Source organism: Diospyros lotus, chromosome 1, assembly GCF_014633365.1.
Source record: "Diospyros lotus cultivar Yz01 chromosome 1, ASM1463336v1, whole genome shotgun sequence".
NCBI lineage: Eukaryota > Viridiplantae > Streptophyta > Magnoliopsida > Ericales > Ebenaceae > Diospyros > Diospyros lotus.
This window is the reverse complement of record NC_068338.1, coordinates 19,929,068-19,955,348: the sequence shown is the minus strand read 5'-3', so window position 1 is coordinate 19,955,348 and position 26,281 is coordinate 19,929,068. Positions and strand designations below refer to the sequence as shown.

Sequence of the window (26,281 nt, the reverse complement as noted above, 5' to 3'; positions counted from 1 at the left end):
CTTTGGTAACGCCAACGAATAGGAAACACAAGCCACAACGAAACCCTCAAACCAGCCCTCAAATCGAAAACCCAGAAAGCCCCAACACCTCTCGGCCGAACCCAAACGAAGCCCTCTCTCACCCAATCGATCAAAGCCACACACAGTAGGTTACCACAGAAGGTAGATCGGTCACAAAGACAGAGAGTAGAAAGCACGAAGTAAAGAGAAAAGCTTACCGAGAATGGATGATCGAAACCCCCTAAATAGGGCATGCGACACCAACAAATCAGCCAAGATCAACAAGGACAGATGTTATCTCTCAACATGGAAATAAGCATCGGACTGACATGGAAACAGAGCCATCAAAGAACAGCCGCAAAAGGAAACCACGAAGGAAGCAATCGGCCAAGCAAGGAGATACAAGAGAGAGAGAGAGAGAGAAGAGCTAGGGTTCAGTCGAGATAGAGAGAGAGAAATGCCAAGGAAATGGGCCGCACACGGGCCTTTTATATGTGGGCTTTTGGGCTTTAAAGATAATGGGTTTTAGGGCTCAGAACAGTGGGCTTCCCCCCACTTGAGCAAATGGGCTAAGGCCCATTTCTCCTCTAAAGTGGGAATAGGGCTTGTGGCTCAGCTTCTAAAATGAGCTGCCTAAAAGTGGTGACGGACTTGGGTTCTTCAATCCCGGGCTGAAGCCGATAAAACCCACCCGAAAAATCGTCACAGGCTTGGGCCTCATTAGGAAACACAAAACCAACATATATTACTTGGAATTTTTGGCCAAGTATTGAGCATGTAAGTGCCCTGTGAAATATCTACTCAAATTTGGAAATTTTATTTTCATATAATCTATCATTACTCTGGTTTTTGGCCTATAACTTTCTGTGTTTACATCCAAATCAAGATTTTTTTATTATGTGTTTTTTTGTTTTTTGGGGGAAATATTAATAGTGAGTGCGCTACTTGCGAGCAACATTTGGGGGTTTTGAAGGTTATCCATTTACTTAAACTGCATTGAATCTTCCATATTGGGACTTGGTTGGTGCAAGAGTGAAGCTACTACATTAATCCAATTTGGTAGAATCATTATTACACTTTGCAAAAGAATACATCAGTTGCTAATTGTATGGTGCATTTAAACATTCATTTAAGACAATGTCGTGTTTGAAATTGGGACGCTCACAAAGTGAGGAGCCTCTACACTGGGAATACCTTTCAAAATAATCATTTCAATTGAATTCAATATCACTTGAAGTTAAAATTCAATTCCGATCTGGCTGTATTAGTAACCGACTTTGATATAGCAGTCGAAGTAGGTGTGTATACAGTTGAAAGACGTTATAAGCAACAATTGGCTACCCTACAACTTGGACAGTTGTGATAAGGGAAAATACCCTCGAGTCCATAATTACTCTAATATCCCAGAAATATAGTCATTGACAGCAATGTTGTAGGCCCACTAATAGGATACTCTACTTACGTCATCCTACTCGGGTCTAGATGAGACACGTGACAGATGCGTATCACCACACCAGCTAGCCTGTCACTTGACGAGGATTCTCCGGATTCCTCGGGATCAACTATCTCACCAAAGACAATGGAGATGGGAACTACCCCAAACTCCTCGGAGGCGATTATGGAATCCATACCGGTAGGATCCCAACTCCGCGAAGAGAGGGATAAGGATCCCGATAATTTGAAAGACGATCCTTACCTTAGCAGGAGGATAAAAGGGAGAGGACCAGCAACGGGTAAGGGATCAAATCTTTCTCTCTCTCTCTAAACTCTAAAATCGCATTCTTTTGTGTTAGAGATATTCCAGTAATCTGGCTTAAACGTCGGAGTGATACTGGAGGAGCAGGTCCCCGACTCCATTGTAGGTACTCAAGCTTAGGCAAACGAAGATGATCGGCTACCGCATCATCAAGTTGTCCACGCTACAAGGCATTAGGTGGGTGTGCCTTTGTGTTCTTGAGGAATTCACTGTTTGCTTACCCTAATAAAATGCTTATTTCTTTTTTTAGCTTTTCAAACTGTAGGAAGACTACTTGTAATTGACTTATTGAGCTTAATGCTTGAATGTCAAGCAATAACACAAGCTGATTCTAGTAATAAGTTGAACAACACCATGCATGCATGGGATGAGGCTCAAAACCCTCCAGCAGGTATATTGATCATTTGGGGTTCACACGAGAAAAATCCATTAATTAGTCAACTAATAACCAATAGCCAATTATTTTGTTTTATTTGGTGTTGGATTCCATTATGGTCAGTTTGGTGGTAGACTCATCAAGTTGGAGAGGAGGCATCCAAAATTCAAATCCTTCACATTAAGCAGTACTGCATGTCCCACTTGATATATTATTAACTGCGCCTACATTTAGTTAGACACTGTATGTGTTAGCATCTTCATGAACTGTTATTTCCTGAAAGTATCCTTTCATTGGGGGTGGGGGATGGAGAAGAGGATGGATAGGGTATTCATTCAGCGAGACTTTTTTTTACCAAATCTGATGCTCTGATACACATACTGCGACATCCAGAACTTAAACCGAGAATCAAATTTTCATAAACTTAAATAAAATTTTAAAATATGCTTTATAGCATTCATATAAAATCTAGAGTTCATTATTGAAAAAAAATATTTAAAAAAAAAACTTGGATTGATTTATCTAATAAACATCCTAAAAAAAACTAAAATTAAATTATTGAAATCCCTTTGAAAATGCCACACTTATTACATCCATGATCCAACCTCCTTATTCATAGCCACCTGGGGGGGAGGAAACATAAGGGGGGTGAGATAAATCTCAATAAGCACAAATAAACTATTAATCGTATTTAAATACAAGATAATTTGAACTTGCAACATGAGGTGACACGATAGATTCTACCAACTTGTGGGGGTAAGAATATTCGTGCGTAGCTATTCCTGAAACTTGCTTGTAATCATGACATAAGGGACCGTGAAACTTGATTTTATAAATTTATTTAAACACAAAAATAAACTCCGCCTGGGGATGTTATCCACTGCCGATCCCAAGCCCGGATAAAGGAGGAGGGTTGTGTTAGGTAGCCGACAGCCAACGTAAAACTTAGTCGGATCCAAAACATGAACTCTAGACAAATTATGAAAAATCGTTTGGGCGTGGGCGTAACCCTTCATAGCGACGCGCTACACTGCCCCCGTGTAGTGACAAGTGAGCTAGGGCCGCTGCATCGGCGCCCGAATGTAGTGATAAATGAGCAAGGGTTCCCGCATTTGCTTGGACGGATGTGGGTAAAGAAGCTAGTCCAAAATCAAAATCAAAACCAAAATCAAAATCAAAATCAAAATCAAAACCAAAACCAAAATCAAATTCAAAGTCAAGGCCAAAAACAAAATCAAATCCAAAGTCAATGCCAAAAACAAAATCATAGATTAAGGATTGGGTCATGGAACATAGGAACATTAACAGACAAAGCTATGGAAGTGGTGGATGTGATGATTAGGAGAAAAATTAATATTATGCGCCTTCAAGAGACGAGATGGGTAGGGAAAAAAGCAAAAACTTTATCAGAAGCTGGATATAAAATATGGTACACAGGAACTGATCGAGCAAAAAATGGAGTGGGGATTATTATGGATAAAAGCTTAATAGATGAGGTAGTGGATGTAAAGAGAATGGGGGATAGGATTATTATAGTGAAGATTAATCTAGGAAGAATGACTATGAATATCTTTAGTACATATGCACCACAAACGGGGTTAGGTGATGAGATAAAAGCAAAATTCTGGGAGGACCTAGAGGGACTCATACAAATGATACCAAGAGGAGAGAAAATGATTATAGGAGGTGACTTAAATGGGCACATGGGTAGAGACGAAAACGGATATAGAGAGGTACACGGAGGGTATGGATTCGGGGAAATTAATAACGAGGGTAAATCTATCCTAGATTTTGCTATGGCATATGGGCTCATTATAACCAATACTAGGTTCAAAAAACGGGACGAACACTTAATCACATATAAAAATATCACCTTAAGCACCCAAATAGATTACTTCCTCATGAGACAAGAGGATCGGTTATGTTATAGAAATTGTAAGGTGATACTGGGATAGTGTTTGACTACTCAACATAGACTTCTAGTACTTGACGTCCAAGTAAGAAATTGGAAGAGAAAAAATCACATAAAACAAAATTCAAGAATCAGGTGGTGGAATTTAAAAGGGGAGAAATAACTAATCTTCAAAGAAAAATTAAGGGGTAGAAGGGAATGGAATGGAGAAAGACAGACAAACCAAATGTGGAAAGAAATGGCTAATGCTCTGAGAAGCACGGCAAAGGTAGTCCTTGAAAAGACAAATGGTAGAGCCCCTAACCTTAAGGACTCTTGGTGGTGGAATGAAGAGGTACAATTGAAAATTAAAAATAAGAAAACTTGTTATAAGGCGGTATATCAATGCAACAATGAAGAAAATTAAAAAAATTATAAAGAAGCAAAAAAGGCAGCAAAAAGAGCTGTTAGTGAAGCAAGGTCAAAAGCATATGAGAATCTATATAAACGACTTGATACAAAAGATGGAGAAAGGGATATATATAAATTAGCTAAAGCAAGAGAAAGAAAAACACGGGATTTAAATCAAGTGAAATGCATAAAAGATGACAATCAAAATGTTTTAGTAAATGAGGGAGCGATTAAGGAGAGCTGGAAGGAGTATTTCACAAAATTATTCAATGATGGTGGTGACACAAGAGTTAGGTTAGGACATCTTAGTAATTCCGAAGGGAATGTGAGCTACACATTCTATCGACGCATAAGTTCAAATGAAATAAGGCAAGCTTTAAAAAAGATGAAAAATCATAAGGCAGTGGGACCAGATAATATACCAATAGAAGCATGGAAATGCATGGGAGAAGAGGGCATCTCCTGGCTAACGCAACTATTTAACGCCATCCTTAAATCAAAAAAGATGCCAGATGAGTGGAGGAAGAGTACTTTGGTTCCTATATACAAGAACAAAGGAGATGTTCAAAACTGTGAAAATTATAGAGGAATTAAGTTAATGAGTCATACCATGAAACTCTGGGAGAGAGTAATAGAGTAGAGGCTCAGAAAGGAAACAAAGGTGTTAGAAAATTAGTTTGGTTTCATGATTGGTAGGTCAACAATGGAAGCTATATATTTACTGAGGCGTCTAATGGAAAGGTATCGAGATCATCAGAAGGACCTACATATGGTGTTTATAGATCTAGAAAAGGCCTATGATAGGGTCCCTAGAGAAGTATTATGGAGGGTTTTAGAGAAGAAATGAGTCAAAATAGCCTATATACAAGCCCTTAAGGACATGTATCATGGTGTAGAGACAAGGGTCAAAACATGCGGAGGGGATACTGAACCATTTACAACTACAATAGGACTGCATCAAGGTTCTGCACTAAGTCCATACTTATTTGCCCTAGTAATGGATGAACTCACTAAAGATATTCAGACAAATGTGCCATGGTGTATGCTATTTGCAGACGACATAGTGTTGGTGGATGAAACAAAAGAAAGAGTGAACACTAAACTTGAGTTGTGGAGAAACAATTTAGAATCTAAGGGATTTAAATTAAGTAGAAAGAAAACAGAATATATGGAATGAAAATTTAGTAAAAATGCAAAAGTGGATGATGTTATAATAAAATTAGAAGACCAAATCTTACAAAGAAAAGACCATTTTCGATATTTGGGATCAGTGATTCAAAAAGATGGAGAAATCCACGAGGGTGTCGCACATAGAATTAAGGCAGGTTGGCTAAAATGGAGAAATGCATCGGGAGTGTTATGTGATGGTAAAATCCCATTAAAATTGAAAGAAAAATTTTATAGAACAGCTATAAGACCAGTCTTGCTGTATGGCTCAGAATATTGGGCAGTCAAATACCAGCATGAGCAAAAGACGAGTGTAGCGGAGATGAGGATGTTAAGATGGATGTGCGGACATACAAGAAAGGATAAAATTAGAAATGAAGTTATTCGTAATAAGGTAGGAGTAGTGCCAATCGAGGAGAAGATGAGAAAGATTAGACTAAGATGGTTTGGTCATGTGAGAAGGAGACTAAGAGACGCTCCTGTGAGGAGAGTTGATGAAATGGAATAATTAGTCACAAAAAGAGGTAGAGATAGACCCAAGAAGACTTTGGGAGAGACATTAAAATTTGATATGAAATATATGGATCTAAATGAGGATATGACAAAAGACAGAAATACATAGAAGTCTAGAATTCATGTAGCCGACCCCACATAGTGGGATAAAGGCTGGATATGTTGTTGTTGTTGTATTTAAACACGAAAATAGTTTATAATACACTTACATTCAACTTAATTGAAATAAAATAGATCTTTAACTCTTTTCTCTTAATCAAAACCTTCACACCTTGTTGTCTTGCTTATAGTAAGAAATGAATAAACAAAGAAAAAAGAGGGTGGGGTCGACCAACTAAGGAAAGGGGAAGTGAAGAATTGTGAAGAGGGAAAGCCATATTTATAGTCAAGAATCCTATATGATCAAAATCTCAATCAAATATTTTTTTTTTCATAAAGTAAATTCAAATCTTATCTTATTTCTTATCAATTAGAAATATTTAAATCAAATATCCTCTTTTTCATAAGATAAATTCAAATCTTACTTTATCTCTTATCAGTTAAAAAGATTTAAATTATACTATATTGTATCTAGAAAAATCAATTTATTCATATCTCATTTTTTTTCATAAAATAAATTCAAATCTTATATTATCTCTTATCAATTAGAAAGATTTAAATCATATCATATTGTATCTAGAGAAATCAATTTCTTCATATATCCTATTTTCCATAAGATAAATTCAAATCTTACCTTATCTCCTATCAATTAGAAAGATTTAAATCATAGCATATCGTATATAGAGAAATCAATTTATTTATATCTATAAAATCAAATAATCTTATCTTATCTTTTATTAATTAAAAATATTTAAATCATATCATATCTAGAGAAATAAAATCAAATAATCCCCAAGAATATTCAAGAAATTTGTGTCATGGCAGGGCTAAAATCTGGACTATCTAAATTTTTCATTTTGTTCCCCAAATTATGGAAAAAAAATGACGTTTGAGTCTCTAAACTATTAGGAAAAAAAAAATTGCCCCTAGAATTATGTTTAACGGTCAATAAGATGGTTTTGGATATTACACATATGTACACACAATATTATATTATATGAAGTGTTCATGTCTGTCTCCTACTAAAGAGCATGAAGCCTTTTGCTTGTCCATTATGAAAGGTTGTTCCCTTGTTACCATGTCATGAAAGCTTCTAATAAATCAAGCTCCAATTGTTACCATGTTCTTTTAAAATATATGCTCAAGGCCGTCTTAACTTTTCTTCTTTATCCCCAGAGGTTAACCTTTCAAGTCGTTGATTTTTCAGGTGGTCAAATTGATGCTATCCGATACTCCATCATCTTTGCAGCTTTGGGAACAACAGTAGATTTTGCTACTCTAAAATTCAAACCTGCTCTAAAGAGCTTCCGCGAATCCATGCTGGGGAGCAGTGACAGTTCACATAAGAATGGTGGGTGGTTGAGGCTGCCAGAATGGTCACCGATCCAAGTGCTGGACGAGGAAGCTCTTGCTGCAAAGAAAGCTCGGGAGCAGCAGCTTTCTGCTCTAAGGAATGTTGATGACCTTAGCAAAGAAGAATCATGAGATTTAACATTATACTACTTGTACTCCTTGTCGCTTCTTTTTTCGTTTTTCTTCGCCTCCTGGTAAGGCTCGACCTCAAAATAACAATTCGCAGCAAGTAGGGATATTCTCAGTTTTTTTCCCTCCTCTGGATGTGACTCCATTTTATAGGCACATCCCGAGCTTTGAGAATGAGACCTATACTGTGGATGAGAATTACATCCAGTCGATGCCATGAGGAGTATTTCCTGAGCTTCAGCACCCTTGAACTTGTGAGCCGTTGCTGGCTAATTCATGTACTGGCATGGGCCTGTAAATTTGTACGGCAGAAGCACAAGCACAAGTATGCAGGATTAATTAAGGGACAAGTATGCATCAGGTGTCTTGTCATTTGTTTGTAACTTATAGTTACATTTGGAAGAATGCTTCTTCTTTTTTCTTGTCTAAAAGCTTCATAGTTTTGCTGCTGGGTAGAATTGGCTGAAGAGTAGAAAACTCTGATTCCGTCTACAGATGGTTACAGTGAGATAGCAAAACCAAACAATTATACCCGGAGAAAACGTGTTACTTATTTTGAGATTTTAGAAAAGGGGCAAAGTAGAATCAAGCCAAACGATCATTAATTCACATGGCGTGGCAGGACGGAGCAAAAATGAGCCAATGAAACATCCCGCAAACATATGTGGCCCCATTTGGCTCAGGAGGGGAGAAGACAGGCACCAAAAGAGTCAAACAAACACGGGATGATGTGCATGAAGTTGTAAATGATAAATATACAAATATCATGATTGACATCCGAGAGGGTCATTTACATCCGCTATCCTAAGTTATTGCTTAACACGTTCCAGGGTTAAGTACATACAGATCAGAGTCATAACAGGCGAGAATTCAAGATCTCATGAAAGCAACGGGGAAAGAGAGACGGGCTCTTGGGTTTGCACAGCCCTTGGAGCATTTATGGCGAGGCTTCAATATCTCATGAAAGCAGTGATACAAGAGAGACGAACTCTAGGGTTACCCGGCCCTTGGATCTTGTATTGATGACAAAATGCTCCGGATACTTCCTCAACAACATGAGCAATCCAAACCATGGTTTCCCCATCGATTCAGGACCAGGATAGTCCTCCGGTGTGAGATATCTCCTCACGCGACTGTGATGCCAAACATTGCTGTATTGGTCCAACAACTGCACCAACAAGAAAATAGGAGTTTGTATTCTGAGGATCTGGAGGCCCCAAAGAAACTGGAGCCGAAGAATAAACAGAGAATAGTGCCTAATTCAAGTGGAATAGTTAATTCAAAGAAACTGGAGACCAGCATTGATGCAATAGCTAATTCAAATCCCATGTAAAAAAGCCTAATCAGTAGCCCTTATCATGGACTGCCTAACAATGGAGAAAGCCAAGCACAACTATCTGACTTAATGTAGGTACACTGGAACAGTAGAATGTCTAAGTACTCGAGATGCAGTGCAGTGCAGCTGGACTACTCGAGATCTCAGAGGTACTAGGTCAAAGTACTCAATCCTTAAAACTTGAACAATACTAGCAAGAACAAATGTTTCCTAAGAAAGGCAGTTTTTCCCATTTGCCTAAAGGAACCATACTCCCAAATCAAATTTTAAGGTAGCTTTCAGTCAACTGATGTACAAATTTCCTTATAATTAATGTCAAGTTTGAAAGCGGTGATATATTGATCATGCATTAAGGAACAAAATTCAGTTTAACTACAGCTATGAATACCTAAAGTCAAGCCAATATGCAATTTAATGCATGATGTTTCAAAGTGAAGGGAGGAGCAAAAATAAGTAGAAGGTGGTCGTTTAAAATGGATTTCTAATCAGGCAAGAAAGTAAAAAGGATTCCAAGAATCTGAAGGTTCTGTATTATCCCAGAGAGTGGACTAAACCAAACATTAGCTGTAATTGACCAGAATAGTTGAAAACGTTTGCTCTTTATTTAATTCTCACTGGTTGACCTGTAATTGTCTAAACATCAAGCAAAGATGGAGGCCTTTGATCATTTATGATCATTCAGGATAAGAAAAACAATAAGCCAGTAAGAAGCTTTTCAGCACCATTGAACAGTAAATCCTTGGCACTACACAACTAACCTTATGGGTGAGATCACAATCAACTAATGCATAGAAAGCAACGGTGCAAAAGGAAAAGAATAATGTAATATATGCAAAAGTCATCGGCCGGATTGGAATGGCGAATGGGCAAAAGGCCCATTCTACTTCATTCTACCTTTGCATTCACACTCACTACCCCAAACTGGCCAATGATTTCAGCACCAGTAACAGTGTCCAGAAGGAAAATGTTTCAAAGTTACCTCTGTATGGAGTTTTTCCATTGGCATCCATTCCCCAGGGCCACAAAGATCAGAAAGCACTGTAGCTACAGATGATACCACATCCTTCTCTTCCAACTGAAGAAGTTGATGATTATCGGAATCTCTGTCGATTCTGGACCTTGCCTCAACCTTCTTATCTGCAGGGACTGGAGATAAATATCATGTTAATGGTACAGAGCACCATTAGAAACAAGTTCTGATGTACAGCTCCATGTCACTATTCAATTCTTTCAATTTTCTCAGCAGGTTGTAACGATTTGCATTCATATGGAAGCACAAGAGGCTTCATCATGTCCTCTGGAAGAGGCAAAATCAACAAAGCCACGTCCTACTAAAAAATTACAGTAAATTTCCATGAGGAACTTACCTATGTACTTCATTTTTGTTTTTCAATATTAGTAAAAAGAAAAAAAGAGGAATATACACCAAGGGATTGTGATTTTTTTGTGAATCCAACAAACAGCATTATTCAGTCATTTTATACAGGTTCTGGCAGCTCTAGTGGTTTTTGTAATGTTTGATGGCAAGTGACTGTTGCTTTGTTTTTTCACATCCTTTTAGTTGATGCAATATGGGGAGAGTGAAACAAAAGAACCATTCAGAGTTTGAACAGCCAATTCATAGATTTAAGATCTTGCTTTTTTTCCCCAATATAGAGGACAGTTGGCCTTGGCACAGCCCTCTCCTAACAACAACAACAACATCTCAAGCCTTTAAGCCACTATGTGAGGGAGGTTTTTAAAAAATAGTATTGTTTTTAAACAATATTACCAAAATAGTAGTCTCCCCAAACTATTTACTGGAATAGTATTGAGGAGGCCACTCAGCAGCTACACAGGCACGATTGCTCACATGACATGCTGAAACAGAGAAACGCCCCTGCCAAGAGTGTTCGAATGCACAAAGCTGATAAAACGCACATATGAAGAGCGTATATTGCCTACGGACAATATCAGACTTAAGTCAGGCTACTTATATGACGCCATTTTATGCCGATGTGAGTTACAACAACAAAATCCCCAAATTACTTTGCATGAACCCTTATCTGCATTGAACCCTCGCTCTCTCTATCTCTTAGTCTTGAGTCTTGACCAGTCTTACTCACAATCCAACAGAGTAAGCAAGCACAAAATCTAATCTGTAACCAATTCACTGTTGATTGAAGCTAGGACAAATACTCTCACACACAATATGATGAACACTGTCTATTGAAGCAGTTTTGGGGAATGTATATGTATATAACATTAAAGGCAGTCATCATGTATGTGTGTGGGTGTGTACCATTAATTGTGTTTCTTTTAATGGCACATATTTCGTGATATATTGTATTACATATATGTTGGGGTACATTCATTACATGTATTAGATATATGTATTATTGGTATTATATATGTGTTTCATATAAAAGCTGCAGGGGGGAGCATTTTGGAGCTCCCTCAGCAGCATTTATAGGTTTATAGATATTGTGTTGAAGTTTGCACAAAGTAAGTCTTAAAATCAGAATAAAGGCATTAAAGGAATCGAATGTTTTTTTTAAGTTTTAAAAGTCATTGTAATGGTAACTAACCATGTAACAGTTAGTACCAATTTTTGCTCTTTCTTTTAAATGTCTTGTAATTGCTGCCTCCTCTATACTCTATAAATAGAGGGGCCGGCTATGTTTTTGATGCGCATTTTCTTCAGTTTTCTGCATGTACACGAGAGAGAGAAAAGCCTAGGATTATTAGACTTTGTAATCTTTGTGAGGGAAGCCTGTGTGTGAAGGCTGTGTTTGTACTGATCTATATAGTGAATTGTGGTTATCGCCTTTCAGTCTGGACGTAAGACTTTGATTCATTCAAAGTCCGAACCAGGATAAACCCTTTTGTCTCTTGTTTCCTTTCTGTTTTTGTGTGAGAGTGTGAGGATTGTGTGCTAAGTGTTCAATCAATCACTCACCATATTGCTTTGCTTCCCACACTCAGAATAATTATAGTGCGGGAAGCAAGGACTTGGGTTAAAAATACCCTGCCAAGAGCATTTTTAAGCTTCTGCCAGGGGTCCTTTTCTGTCACAAGCCTTGCAAGCATACACCTGCGCAGCATGCTGAGTGGCCTTCTAAATACTACTCCAGTAAATAGTTTGGGGAGGCTATTATTTTGGTAATATCATTTAAAAAAAAAAATCTATTTAAGTAAAAAACTCCTATCTGAGATTGGTCATATCATTACAAACTATGACCTTATCATTTGCAGGCCCTCATAATTCATATCATACTAATTATCTCCCACCAAGTTTTTCTTAGTTTCTCTCTACCTATTTTGCTAGATACTTGCATAGGAAACTGTCCGTCGGATGTTTAGATTCTTTATTTTTTTCATACAGCTCAACCGAAGATCTCATTTCACCTTCAACACTCCGTCCCTTTTTGCATGTAGTGTATAAGATTCACAGGAACTGTCCATTTGAAGAGAAGGAGAAGATGTCTCTCTATTATCTACCCTTTCCTTCTTGCATATAGTTAAAATATATAAGATTTATAAGAACAGCAGCAGATTACGAAGTAATGTGGCTTGGCTTCTACTAATTGGTTCCTTCAAGATGGGCCCAAGGGGAAGAAAAATAAAATACTGAACCAAAAAGCAAGTGTGGGATGTGCATGAGTGGATGGAGCTCCAGCGAAAATGGCAACAGTTGAGTGATGTGCAAACACTGGGGAAATGGCTTGGGTTAAGAGGCAAGGTAGTCATGCAAATGCATGTGTGCACGCATATATAGAGAGAGAGAGAGAGAAAGAGAGAGAGGTTACTATTGGGGGAATTTCAATTACATCAAGGTTTTGCATTTGGGATCTAGTCCTGTAAGATTGCTCCTTGTTGCAGATATTAACTACCTAGCTAATTTATCGACAACTCAGTTGGGAAACATTAGCAGCTCTATTTTTGAAAAGCACCAATGCCATGTGGAAACTGGTTTTAACAAAAGAAAATAATAATCAACAATGTCAACATTGACAAATAAGTGAAGTGCTTAGTGGAGCAGAGTATCTAGTTAGTCCCAACTCATGGAGCAAAAGACGTCTGGGAGGCAAACCACTGTTTTTAAATCAGTTTTCCATACTGACATATTGCAACTATACTACCAAAAAAAAACCTTCATTTCCAATTAAATTCAGATATACTTCCCATGATATACAACAGTGTTGTAATAAAAGTTAATGTCATACAACAACTAAATACTTCTTCCATTGGTAGGCAAGACTGAGTATGCTTGGGGTTTGAATTGAAAGTAAAGGCACATAGGAAACACAACTGTGGTTTCCAAAAATCACCTCCCTCCAAGATCTTGAAACCTGAACATAAAGCAAACTATAAAAGGTTTCACCGAATTGCTTTATCCCAACCATCAATCAGAATTTTGACACCTAAAATGATGGACCTGTTTTAGCCACTAAATTGAGGGTAGCGAAAAGGACACTTTCACTAAAAAAGGCCGTGCAATCAGAGTTTAGCTAGCACTCAGTTAGAATGAGACGTATACTGTGTTGGCCAGTAAAATGAAACCTAAACTCATCCAAGAAAAAGAGAAAGGAAACTTAAACTCAGGTGTGAAATTATGTGAATCAATTTGCAGCAAATGCCAAATGCCACATACCCTGCGGAATGATACATAGTTAGATGATAAGGTAAAATTCTTAAAAACAAACCTAGATATCCAGCTAAATGAAAGCAGGAAGCCTCGTATCGAATCTAGGTGCAAGTAATTTGTAAATTGACAATTGTCAGAATCTGAAAACGATAATAAAAGAAAAGTGTTGTTAATCCAAGTAATGGTCTAGATAAAACTATTCAACAAGCAGCGTCTTTATTATTCATCATAGTAAAATTCTGGTGCTTAATATTCTCCTAAAGCAAAAAGAAGGCTAATATTTACTCACCCAATTGTCCCGAAACCACCCCCTTTCCACCGGAACCTGCCGAGATGTGCCCGTACATCTCATGCCCATCCCCTCCCCTCCTCAACTTTTTAGCCGGAACCAAGCCCTCGTCGCCGGCGCCACGACCTTCTTCATCGGCATAGTCATCCTCAAAGTACTCACTGTTGCTACTCATAACCCTACTCCTCCCAGCCTTCGCAACCCTACCGGCCGGCGGCAGCAACTGGTGGTGATGCGGCGCGGCCGCCGCGGCGGGCTGAGGATGGTAATTGAGGTGGTGCCGGGGGCCGATGGGGCCGCCGAGGATGCTGCGCACGGGAAGAAGGAAATAGAACTCCTTGTCCCCGATCTGGAGGAGGTCCTGAGAGTCGAGCTTGACGGGAGCGTTACCGGGAAGGTGTTGCACGCCCTCGACGAAGCAGCCGCATGTAATCAAGTCACTGTCTTCCCTTATTAACGTATGTGATTTTGTCCGAGGACTATTTTTTATTTATCTATATCTAGCATAATAAGAAATTTCAAATCTCGCATTGATTGATGATTAAGCAATTACAAACATTAAGTTTAAAATAAAATAAATGTAATTGATATAACATTCATAACCAAAAATTGAGTAATCAATAAAATTTTAATGCATAAGATCCTTTAAAAAGTCTAGACAATTATTTAATCACTCATAATAAATAAAATATTCTCAAAATTAACCAAGAATTGTTGCATAATTAAAATCCAAACCAACCAAAGAAAAATAGAAAGACAACTAAAAAAAAAAGAAGAAAAGAAATCCCGTGTTCCAAATCTGAATATCAGATCTGGGTTACTGGAGTTGAATCAAAATGCCCGATAAGTCATAGAAGGTGCTGGCGTGGTGGCGAGAGATGTTCATGCCGCTGCCAAGGAAGGAGAGGTCGACATCGACAGTTGATTTCTTGCTGTTGTTGCCCAATATGATGGAGTAGCTCTACATATAGTACTCGAGGGGATTGAGTTAAAAGAGCTTATTGGAAGGATAAGTTTGATTAAAAAGCTTCTTTTAATGTTATTTGTACAAAAGGCCTCAAGTATTAAATAAAAGGTAAAATTTATTATTAAATGTCCAAAATAACCATATTTGTCAAAAGACCTTACTACCCTCATCTTGTTTTAACAATTAATGGTTGTAATTTGTGTTTCTTCCCCACCCAATCGCACATTATTCATAGACAAAGAGAGTGGGAGAAAGTTGTTTCTTCCCCAAACCCACAGCATTCACAGAGGGTCACCAAGAGAGCAACATTAACAGGTGAAAATCTGATTTCTTCTTTCATCTCTCACATTGTTCTTATTCTACAGCAAAATCCTATAATCTTCCTTTTTAAACTTTGATTTATTATTAAACTTGTTGAATCCTTCCACATTTATCATTTGCATTTAGAGAACAAGAAATGTATATATTATTTATTGCACCTTTTGTTTTTGTTTATTTTTTGATTGGTTTATTGCAGATATATATATATGCTTACGAATTTATTATAACACCACATATGTCGTTATCTGCAATGTATAACGGCACTACTGTCGTTATCTTATTTTTAACTATCAAAATATACAACTTTGAATGTGATCTATATTCTATACAAATTGTCAATATCCCATTTTGTTACAATATTCTATACAAGTTGTCAATTACCATCCATGCAGAGCACTTGTTTCCCATAGGAATCTCAAGAACTACTTCAGATAATAATCTAAGTCCCTTTTAACACTAATATTTCTAAGAAAAATTATTATTTAGATCGGGCACCTTTCTTGCCCTGGTTAAAGTAAGAATAATCCTGTAGTGGATACAAAATTGCCATTTTCCCACACCAACTGAACTTTCTATGCCATTTGCATCTTGACAGTAGCACACCCATCATATGCATAATATTTCAGAATATATTTTTTCACCACCAATATATTTTCTTATTCCTGAAGTTGTGAGCACAAATATCTATCATTAGATGAATCTTCAACTATTCCTCACTTTTTTATCCTTCAGCTTTCCCCTTATCCACCTTACACTTTGTACAATTACTTGTCCACATAACCTTTTTAATCCCAACAACATAACAAGCCATCTTGTGAATCTCATACTATTTGAACTTTAGTATTAGACTTACACATGCATTATATTTGTTATGTATTACCTGTCTCTTATGAAACCTAATGGCTCTTGATCCAGTGTTGACCTGACTTGATCAGACTTAATCAATATTGATCTCTGCTAATCTGTTTGATCACATTAATGTACAGAAAATTTGGAAAACTACAGCTACCAGTTAAGTCTAAGCAAGTTGAAACCTTAAACAAGCTCTTGTCTTAAATTTTTCCACTTCCTGTCAGATCTCAATTTAGTGAGAAAAATTCTTGAACACCAATCATTATGCATTTCAGTGAGTTAATATGTGAATTTAATAACACTCTAAAATAAAGACAAGTATGTCGTTATCTATAATGTATAACGGCATAAGTAGCGTTATCTCATTTTTAACTGTCATAATCTATATATTTTTGAGTGTGATAACTGGCAATAAAAATATGTCTAGTTTAGTGCTGTTGAACTTATTCTAATAGTTGACACTCATATCTTTATTGAAAAATATATGATATACACTTTGAATTGTATAATGTAGCACTTCATCATATGATCAATTGAATTGTATTTGTTTTATGTTGAATTGCAGTTATGGATCTCGTGGATAAGGTATGGATATTAGTTTGTTATTTCGTTGAGTTTGAGGAGAAAGAAAGTGGTGGGTGGACATGAAGGCATATAGGGAATGGTCGAGCAAATGTGACTCATGTTCTTGTTTCAAAAACCATTACCTATGCGGAGCTATACAATAAAGTTCGATTGGCGTTGGAGGTGGATTCTAGATTAAATGATATAGAGATGACAACTATTGTCCCTGGGATGTCTAACGTTCCAATTCCACTAATGAAGATTGATTGTGACAACAATGCGAAATGGTATCTCTCTATTTATATGGAAGTCCCTCTTTGTGTAACCTTTTTGAAGAAAGATGTTGAGGAGTATCAAGAAAATGATGGTTTAAGAGAGAACGAAGAACATGCAACTATTGTAACACATGATGATTCATTGAATGAAATGCAAACAGGTGATGGAATAGAATTTGGAGGCGTGAATAGAGTATTAAATTTTGTGCAAGCTGAGGGTAATATGACAAATGAGAATGCTGATGGAAACTTTATAGAATGGGATGATTTGAATATAATTCCATTTAGCCCTAAAAGACGAGATCTTCGTGAAGAATCTCTTGTGACAGGCAAGAATGGTCATGATGTCTATCCACGTGAATCTACTATCCACAACAACACCCCAAATTTAACAATTAATTTAAATTTTATCCCCTGTGGAACATCATTGAGGATTCCTGAGTGCGAGGATGTGCAGAGGAAACAATTATTCTCATCCAAAAAGGCTTTGAATATTGCAATTGTATATTTATGGTGCATGGAAACAGCTTAAAACAATTGATGGTGCATGGAAACAAATGGTGCATCTTCCTCAGACTCCTTTCCTCCATCTTCATTCAAGCTGTTATCCACTCTGGAATCTTCTACATCATCAAGAGGGGTCATTCCCTGCCAAAATTCTTCATCAGCTTCTTTCAATATAGGAACTAATGTGCAATTTACCTTGAGCTTCATCATTGTAATTTCATATTCCAAAAACCTGTTAACTTTTTCTCCCTCCTGCATAGGCTGCTCGAATTCCCACCCCAACATTCTTGGAATTCTATCACCTTCTAGTTTGTGAGCAAACTCCTCCCCAAGATCAAGAATTGCTTCAAACGCCCAAATCTGTAGAAAGAAAAAGATTTCTTACAGTTTACAAGTTAATTAGAACATTATACAAAAAAAGAATTTTGAAAACTATTACCATGATTGCAAAAGAAAATCCGTGAAAGTTGTACGGATATCCATCATTTTTTCTACATTGCTTCACATTTTTCCCCAAATCACCTCTGAATATCGCAATTATATATTTATCTGATCTCTTTCTCCAGGCGTAGTTGTTGAATCGATCTAGATCATCAACCAAATAAAACTACCACAAGTTCAAATTTGTATTCTCTACAGAGGCCAACAAAACATATGCCAAAAAAAAAAGCCCAGCTTAAACTTGTCATGCTAATCACTACATTTTTGGAATGCACTCAACAATTGTTTTCTCATTATTTTTCCTTTATTCTTTTTGAAGTGATTCTGCAAAAGATGACATTGTAGACCTAAGCTCTCATCCTTAAATTCCAATTCTCCAGCTTTAAGGCCTTTAACTAAAGTGAACTCTTTGAGCCCAAATCTTGCAAACTGGTTCCCAAATTTGAACCATACTTCATTCTCTTTGGAGGTCTTGACTAACCTAAGAATCAACTGGTGAACCATTTGTAGAGCTATTTTCATGTTTGCAACATTGAGTAAGTGTCCAAAGCATGATTTTGTAAAAAGGTCTTTGTGTTCGACATCTAAACTGTAATACACATCGTGAATCATTTGTATCCTACATCGGTTGCTTATTTTGTCATTGTTGAGCTAACTTGCTCATATTAATTAAGTTTTGATGATTAACAAAAATATTTTTATGATATAAATGTATTTCTTTCTCATATAAAAAAATAAATTTATTTTGAATTAAAAGTGGATACAAAGAGTAAATTTATTTTGAATTAAAGGTAGATTGTTTTTAGACATGTTTCCTACTTTTGATCATTTATGTCTCAAAAGTTTATGTTTTAATTTTCATTTATTGATAAATATTTTTATTACTTATACAAAAAGTAAATTTATTTTGAATTAAAGGAGAATTACTTTTAGATATGTTTTCTCTTTCTCATACAAAAAGTAAATTTATTTTGAATTAAAGAGAATTGATTTTAGACATGTTTTCTCTTACTCATGCAAAAAGTAAATTTATTTTAAATTAAATAAAATTGTTGTTTAGACATATTTTCTTGTTTTAATCATTTATGTCTCAAAATCTTATATTTGAATTTTAAAATCTTGATTTCTTATGCAAAAGTAAATTTATTTTGAATTAAATGTGAGACATGTTTTTTTATTGTTTGATAAAGTCTAAACATTTTTTTGAATTTGAAATTTCATATTAATCATTTTTTTAGTGGCTAAAATGCTTATAAATACCTCCTCCAAAACTTATTTTTTGAATATCCATTGCACATATTACACATCCAAAACTCTCAAAAGCTCTCAAGCTAATTTCCAAGTATTCCAAGACTCTCAAACATTCATTGTTGATCCACCGAAGAGCCACAAGACAAGTGGAGAAAAGTTCTTCAAGTCTTCTACGACAAATCCGAACTTCTCCATTTGAGGTTACAAATTTATTTATTTATTTAAATATTATTACCTTGTATAATTTGTTCTTAATTTCTTATTTGTGTCCAAGTGTGGACAAATTATTTGTAACATTTAAATTATTATTGAGAATTGTATAGGTTTCCTAGATTCGTTAAAATCTAGGTGAATCTAGTTTCCAATATGAGTTAGGGAGAAAACATTGGTGTAGTGGTTGTCTAGAACCCATTGTAATCTAAGTATGTATTTAGTTTCTAATGTGAGTTAGTGTGGAAATCTTGGTGATTTTGATTTAGAGGAACCCCAAAGGTGGTTAAACCTTAGGAGAGTGGACTAGGTGTATGTGAAGACACCGAACCATTATAAATTGTCTTGTGCCTCATTATATTTATTTTTGTTATATCTTGTGGCTTATATTTATTATTAATCTCAAATATAATTTATTATATTTATCAAATATATATTTTTCAATAAAATCATTAATCAATAATATTTATTAAAATTGAGAAAAAATTTAATCACTCAATTCACCCCCCCTCTTGAGTGGCCATACCCTAAGAGATCAACAGCCACGTACCCTGTCTTTAACATCAACTACATACTCCATCTTTATATTCTACAGAACATAAAAAAAAAAAAAAATACATCAATTTCAGGTCTTAAAAGTAGTTAATATGTATAGTTGACGAATCATATATAGTTAACTCACAAGTGAATAAGCTAATCTTCTGGATTTATTAGATAAAAGTTTGTCTGAATTTATTTCCTTAGAAATAAGTTCTAATTTTACTGACAAATGAATAAAAAAATAGAATAGTTCCATAGCAAAGTGAAAGTGAATCCTAATTACAAAAATAGAATAGTTCAATGACAAATGATGCACATGTGTTCTTCATATGAACTGTATTCTTAGAAGTAAGTTGCACTTTTATTTTAATTAACAGTGCTATGCAATTCGTAGGTAACAACCAATTGTGCATCATTTCCTAAATTTGGGTAGGTGCCTGTGATTAGTGGTTAATTTTGTAAAATTTTATTATAATTATAACTCCCGTTTTGATTTTAAATTGATTTAATTAAATAGTTATGTATAATATAATATATTATAATAAACATGTAAATATAATATATATATATATTATAACATAATACATATACTCAATGGAGTGTATGCATGGAGCATCTATATAATATATAAGTATATAATATACTATATAATATATTATATAAATATACTATATAATATATAATTTAATAACACTCAATTGTTCGTTTGTAGGCATGAAGAATGTGGGCTTGGAGACTCAAATTAGATTGAAGAATGAAGAATTCAAAACCAATCCATGAAGAATTAAAACCCAACACATGCCCATTAAATTGAAGGCCCAAAGCCCAACACATGTTTAAGGTCCAACTTGAGCAATCTCATGGAAGACATCATTTGGAGAAAGCCCAAGCATTTTTTTTTAATCCTAATGAAGACCAAAAACCCAATTGTAGAAATTATTTTTTTATTTTTAAATATTTATTTTATGAGTATTTTATTATGTGTGTTTTTTAGCTAAAATCCATTTAACTATTAGGTATATATTATAGCTAAAATCTATTTAACTATCAGGTGTATATTATAGCTAAAATCCATTTTAACTTTATGGGTGCTTTATTAGGTGTGTATTTTAGCTAAAATCCATTTAACTTTAAGTGTGTTTTATAGCTAAAATCCATTTAACTTTAAGTGTGTGAGTGCCTATTAGATATAATTATGTCTAGTTGAATAATTGAAATTGTGTGGTTTGTATTGCATCTTATGGACTATAAATAGCTCACTTGATTGCATTTGTAAGGTTGATTATTATTCTTGAATCAAAGTTTAGTTGTTTCTTAGAATTCTCTTTTTGAGAATTTTTTTTGTTCTCTCTTATTTTCTATATTGTTTTCTCTTGTGATCTTATTTTCTTTCTTTATTCTCTTGAATTCTTATGTCATTTATTGTTAATTTATTATCCACCGCCTAAATAGACGATTAATTTCTGTCTTTTAATTTTTACAATTTTAATTCATGTCATTTAAATTATCCACCGCCTAAATGACCGATTAATTTCTGTAATTTTAATTCCTGTCATTTAAATTCTGTTATTTAAATTACGCTATTTAAATTCTTGTCAATTAACTTTTAAATGGAGATGATTAGCTAAATCCAATCTTGGGTTAAAGCAATGACAGTGTCCAACGCCAATAATTCCCAAAGAAAGCTGCGCTTAAAATAAGTGATATTAATTTAAATTTCAGTATGGGTGTATAATAATTATTGAGAAATCACTAGGTTTGGATTGGAACGTAAGCCTAACTTAAAGCTTTCATGCCACGCATGGGAGTTACTAGAACTGGAAACGCTATTGTACCCAAACCCGGATGATTAATTTAGTTGTTTTGTGTATTAATTGCAATTGAATTTATAGTAGTTGCTTAAATTAGAATCTCGCATATCATGTATGGGGATTGTTTAAACTAGAACTATCATCATGTCTAATTGCAGTTAATAACAAACCCTCATATCTGAAATTAAATTAATGTTGCTAATCTTTTCTGCTAAAATTTGGGAATCAACGGGTTGGTGCTGAAATTGTCTTAACTCAAGTGTTATCCAATTTCATATTCACGTCTTTAACGTTTATTTCAACTTTTGCCTTACTTTATTTCCTAGTATCTGTTATCTAAAAATTCATAAAAAAAACATTGTTGCCAATTCGTCCAAATTTTATAAAATGCCTATAAGGCCAGCTATGTTATATGGAACATCATTTTGAGCAGTAAAGCATCCATATGTGCAAAATATGAACATAATAGAGAAGAAAATGTTATAGTGGGGGTATAACAATACAAGAAAAGATAAAATTAAAAATAAGGTCATTCATTTATAACAAGGTTGGAGTAGCTCTTATTGAAAATAAAGTATGTGAAATATAATTAAAAGTGGTTTAGTTATGCGAGAAGAAGACCACTAGAGGTTCTTATGAGAATAATGGATGAAATGAAACAAGTCCTTGGAAAAAGAAGTAAAGGATGACCAAGAAAAATTTGAAGGAAGACTCTTAGGTATGATATGAGTTATAAAGATCTTACAAAAAATAAAGCTATAGATAAAAATTGATTGGCGAATAGAGAATTAGATTTTGTGTTTTAATCCCACTAGGTGGGTTAAGGCTGAATATCTTGCTTGTTGTTTAATAAGTAAACCTAAATGCAAGATGGATAGGAGTAGCTTGATGCAGAAAATGTTGGAGGGCAACAAAAGATGGATGTGGCAGGTTTCTTGCAAGTCAATTTGGTTTAAAAAGAAAAAATAAAAACTATCTGCACATACAACTAGAGCAGGTTTGGAAATCTGCCATGCTTGGATTATTTGATTTTATGCACTAATGCTACAACATCAAGAACATGGTCAGTGTGTTATTTGGCCAAGGTTTGGTTAGCATTCAACATGGTCAAGTTGGATATTGGATTATTGTTGGATTGTTAGGACTTATGTTGCAAGAGCATGATGCATTTTATTGCAGAAGACATTAGTGATTGGCATGGATTGAATTGGTTATGATTTTTGGAATAACCGTAACAATGGTGCATGTCAATAACCATATCTGTAACTACAACCACACAATTATGGATTTTTATAACCATGCCCATAACTAATGGATAATGTAATCACTGGACTTTATCCATAACCATACTAAATAAATAAAATTCAAGTAATAAAAAAAAATAATACAAAAAAAAAAAACTTAAATATCAACAATACAAACACCTTAAATAGATAAATAATAATAATTAAAACAAAAAATAACGAATAATAAAATTATAGAACAAAAGTTCTACAACAATCTATGTGCTACAACAATATTACAAACAACAAATAAATAAAATTATAATAACTAATATGATTTAGGTTATGGTTTTTGGCTATGGGTATGGTTACAAATAAAATTTTTATAATTGCCAATTTTTCTAATTTTGTAACCACAACCATGTCCGTATGCATTTCTTTGGTTTTTAGTGGTGTCCATTGGACACGGTTATGAATCTTTTATCAGATTAACCTAACCACACTCATCCCAGATGACATGCCTTTTTACCTATTTGTAAAGAATAATGCAGATTGCCCGTTTTCAAGTGAGGGTAGATAAAATTATGGTGAATTCTACATTACTGTAGTTCAAGAAAAGTTTGAATTGCTTTGGTGAAACTCTCATGTCAAGTATGAATATGTAACTAACAACATATCAAGAACCTCACAATGTGGAAAGTATGAAGATGTATTGTTGATCCTGTTATCTTACCATCTATTCTCTCACTGTAGTTCTATTAGTTTTTTAGTTAGAATGTTCTTCCATCTATCCGAACAAATAACTAATTAGTTTTGAAAAAGACTATCTCTAATTATAAAAGAAACAAAAACACAAAAGCAAACAACTAATCAATATTTTTCCAATCGTTTGCATTTGTTATTTAAGAAACAATAGGTGATTAAAATAATTATCCTTCCAACACTACCAATCATTTACCCATTTAGCCCATTTGCTAATTGATCCACATGGTTGGCTGTCAAGGGTGTTTGAAAACCAACAAACTGATTCACAACCACTTTCAACCAAGATATTTTATGTGTTCAATTTGTCATCCCCTTATCTCAAATTCGATTCAAAACCACATTCATCAACCAAATCACATTAAATGGACAACAAGGAAAATGGAACAAAATACATAAGTTTCTTACAGCATTCAAACATACAACAGGCAAAATAAAAAAAACTTGAAAAATTTTCAAATTACATTAACTTCTACGATTTACAAAAGTCACAATCTGTGCCAAATTGGTGGCATCACAACTGCATTACACTACACTAAGGGCCAAAAATTTTGATTTTTGTAACCTTGTTACGCCATTTACTTCAAACGTAGATCAACCAGAAATTTCTCCAAACAGAAAACCCTAAAACATATGAATGGGAAACATCAAAGTGCGAGCAAATAACCAAGAACATTTGAAATGCGGCAAACCCAAATGCCCAAAACTGAAAATACGACACACAATTATAGGTAAACAAACATATATGCATAGAGAAGGCGTGCAACGAGAGCTTACCGATTGGGGGATTTCCAGTTCATGCCGGGTCAAATGTTGACAGAGAAAGTGGCGGCCATTTGATGATTATTGAAGAGGATGGTCGAATCACACCTATCAGCCTCATTGTCGTGGATGTTGGGCAGCTCCCTCAGCAAAATTGACAAGGATGTTGGGCAACTCCCTTAGCGAAAATGACAAAGACGAAGGGGATTAGGGAGCAAATTGAAAAGAAGGGTATATTCGTCATTTACCAATTTATTCAACTTTTGATTTATTTTTTTTTACCTTATTTTGGTCAAAGGCCATTTGGCCAAAAGTTATGCGTTGGTAGGCCATTTGTCACAATTCCCCCTCGAAGTCTTCCCCTACAGCTTCACAAACCCCGTTTCCACGTCGTTGTCGCTGCCGCCGCCGCTTCCCATCGTCACCGAGTTTTCGAATCCAGAGAGAAACTCTCCACAAAGAGGAATCGATCGCAATTGGAAATCCGATTTCTCACAACCATAATATGATTCAAATATCGAATTGGGGAGCCCCCAGCGGTATAGCTAGGTGGCAAAGGAATGGGTTGTAAAGTCACGCCGGAGACTGTCAATGTGGGATCGATTCCTGGGAGAAGCAAAAAATTTGTATCCTTCTGAGAGTGGTCCTTGGTAAGTGCCAGTAGCTACAACTTCAAAAAAAAAAAAAAATCTTTATCACCTAAGCACATTCCTGATTTACCTCTCTCGTGATGATCCTGGGACAGATTTGAAGGGGGTGCGAGTGATAGCGGGTAATCTAAAAAAAATATCGAATTGGGGCCAAGAATTTCGGTCGAAGGGATGAAAATACAGATTTGCCCATCCTTTGAAGTTTGTGCCAGACAGGGGCAAAGAGAGATTCCCCCCTTTGGCTGAATCATTATTCATTCACAATACGCAGAAGTCTCTAATAATCGAAAATAGTTTATAATATTTTTATTAATATATTATATTTTACATCATATTATTAAAAGTATTATAATAAAAAATTAAAATAATATTTGTTTTAATTTTTAAAACAAAAATTGAAATTTTCTCCTAAAAATGTGGGCCATGCGTCAGGCAACTTCAAATTTTAATAATAATAATAATTATTATTACTATTAGGATTATTATTATTTTACATAAATCATATGCATACGTCCAAGTTGATCTCAATTTAGACCTTATTCTAATATTATTTTGCAATAGATGAACTTTAATTAAATTTAATCTTTAGTAGTTAAACTTATGATATTTAGAATTTATTTACACTAATTAAAACAAGCGAGTTTAAAAACCTCAAAAATACTATACACTATAATACACAAAAATGTTTTGAGGTTGTTACTTTCATATTTTTAAAATATTTTTTACATTGAAAGATCGAGAAATATTAAAAAAAATACTTTTAAATTATCTTTATAATTTAAAAAATTTAGAGTCATTTCGTAATATTAGGAAGAAGGAAAAAGTTTCTTATGATATATAATATAAAAATTATATATTAATTTTAATTATATAATTTTTTATATTAAAATTTATATTTACAAAAAAATATATATTTTTTATTTATGCATTTTATTGCATTTTTTATTCTTATCTTTTTAAAAAAATATTATTTTTTTATTTTCATTTTATATCATATCTATTTTCTATTTTTATTTAACTTGTATAAACACTCGAACTTGACACTTATAGTTGTAATATCTCGAAATTTGAAAATAAATAATAATTAGTCAAATCAGTGTTTGAGGACATTATTGAATATTTGAGAATTTAAAAGAAAGTATGTATTTATGTGATTTTGAGGAAAATAAGGAATTCATGGTTGATAATTATTAATTAT

The 26,281-nt window shown here is 34.7% G+C and overlaps 1 pseudogene; it reads right to left on the bottom strand.

The window, feature by feature from the left end:
- Positions 1-8,426: 8,426 nt before the first annotated feature.
- On the bottom strand, positions 8,427-24,852 carry LOC127791229 (FHA domain-containing protein FHA2-like; annotated as a pseudogene).
- Positions 24,853-26,281: the final 1,429 nt, after the last annotated feature.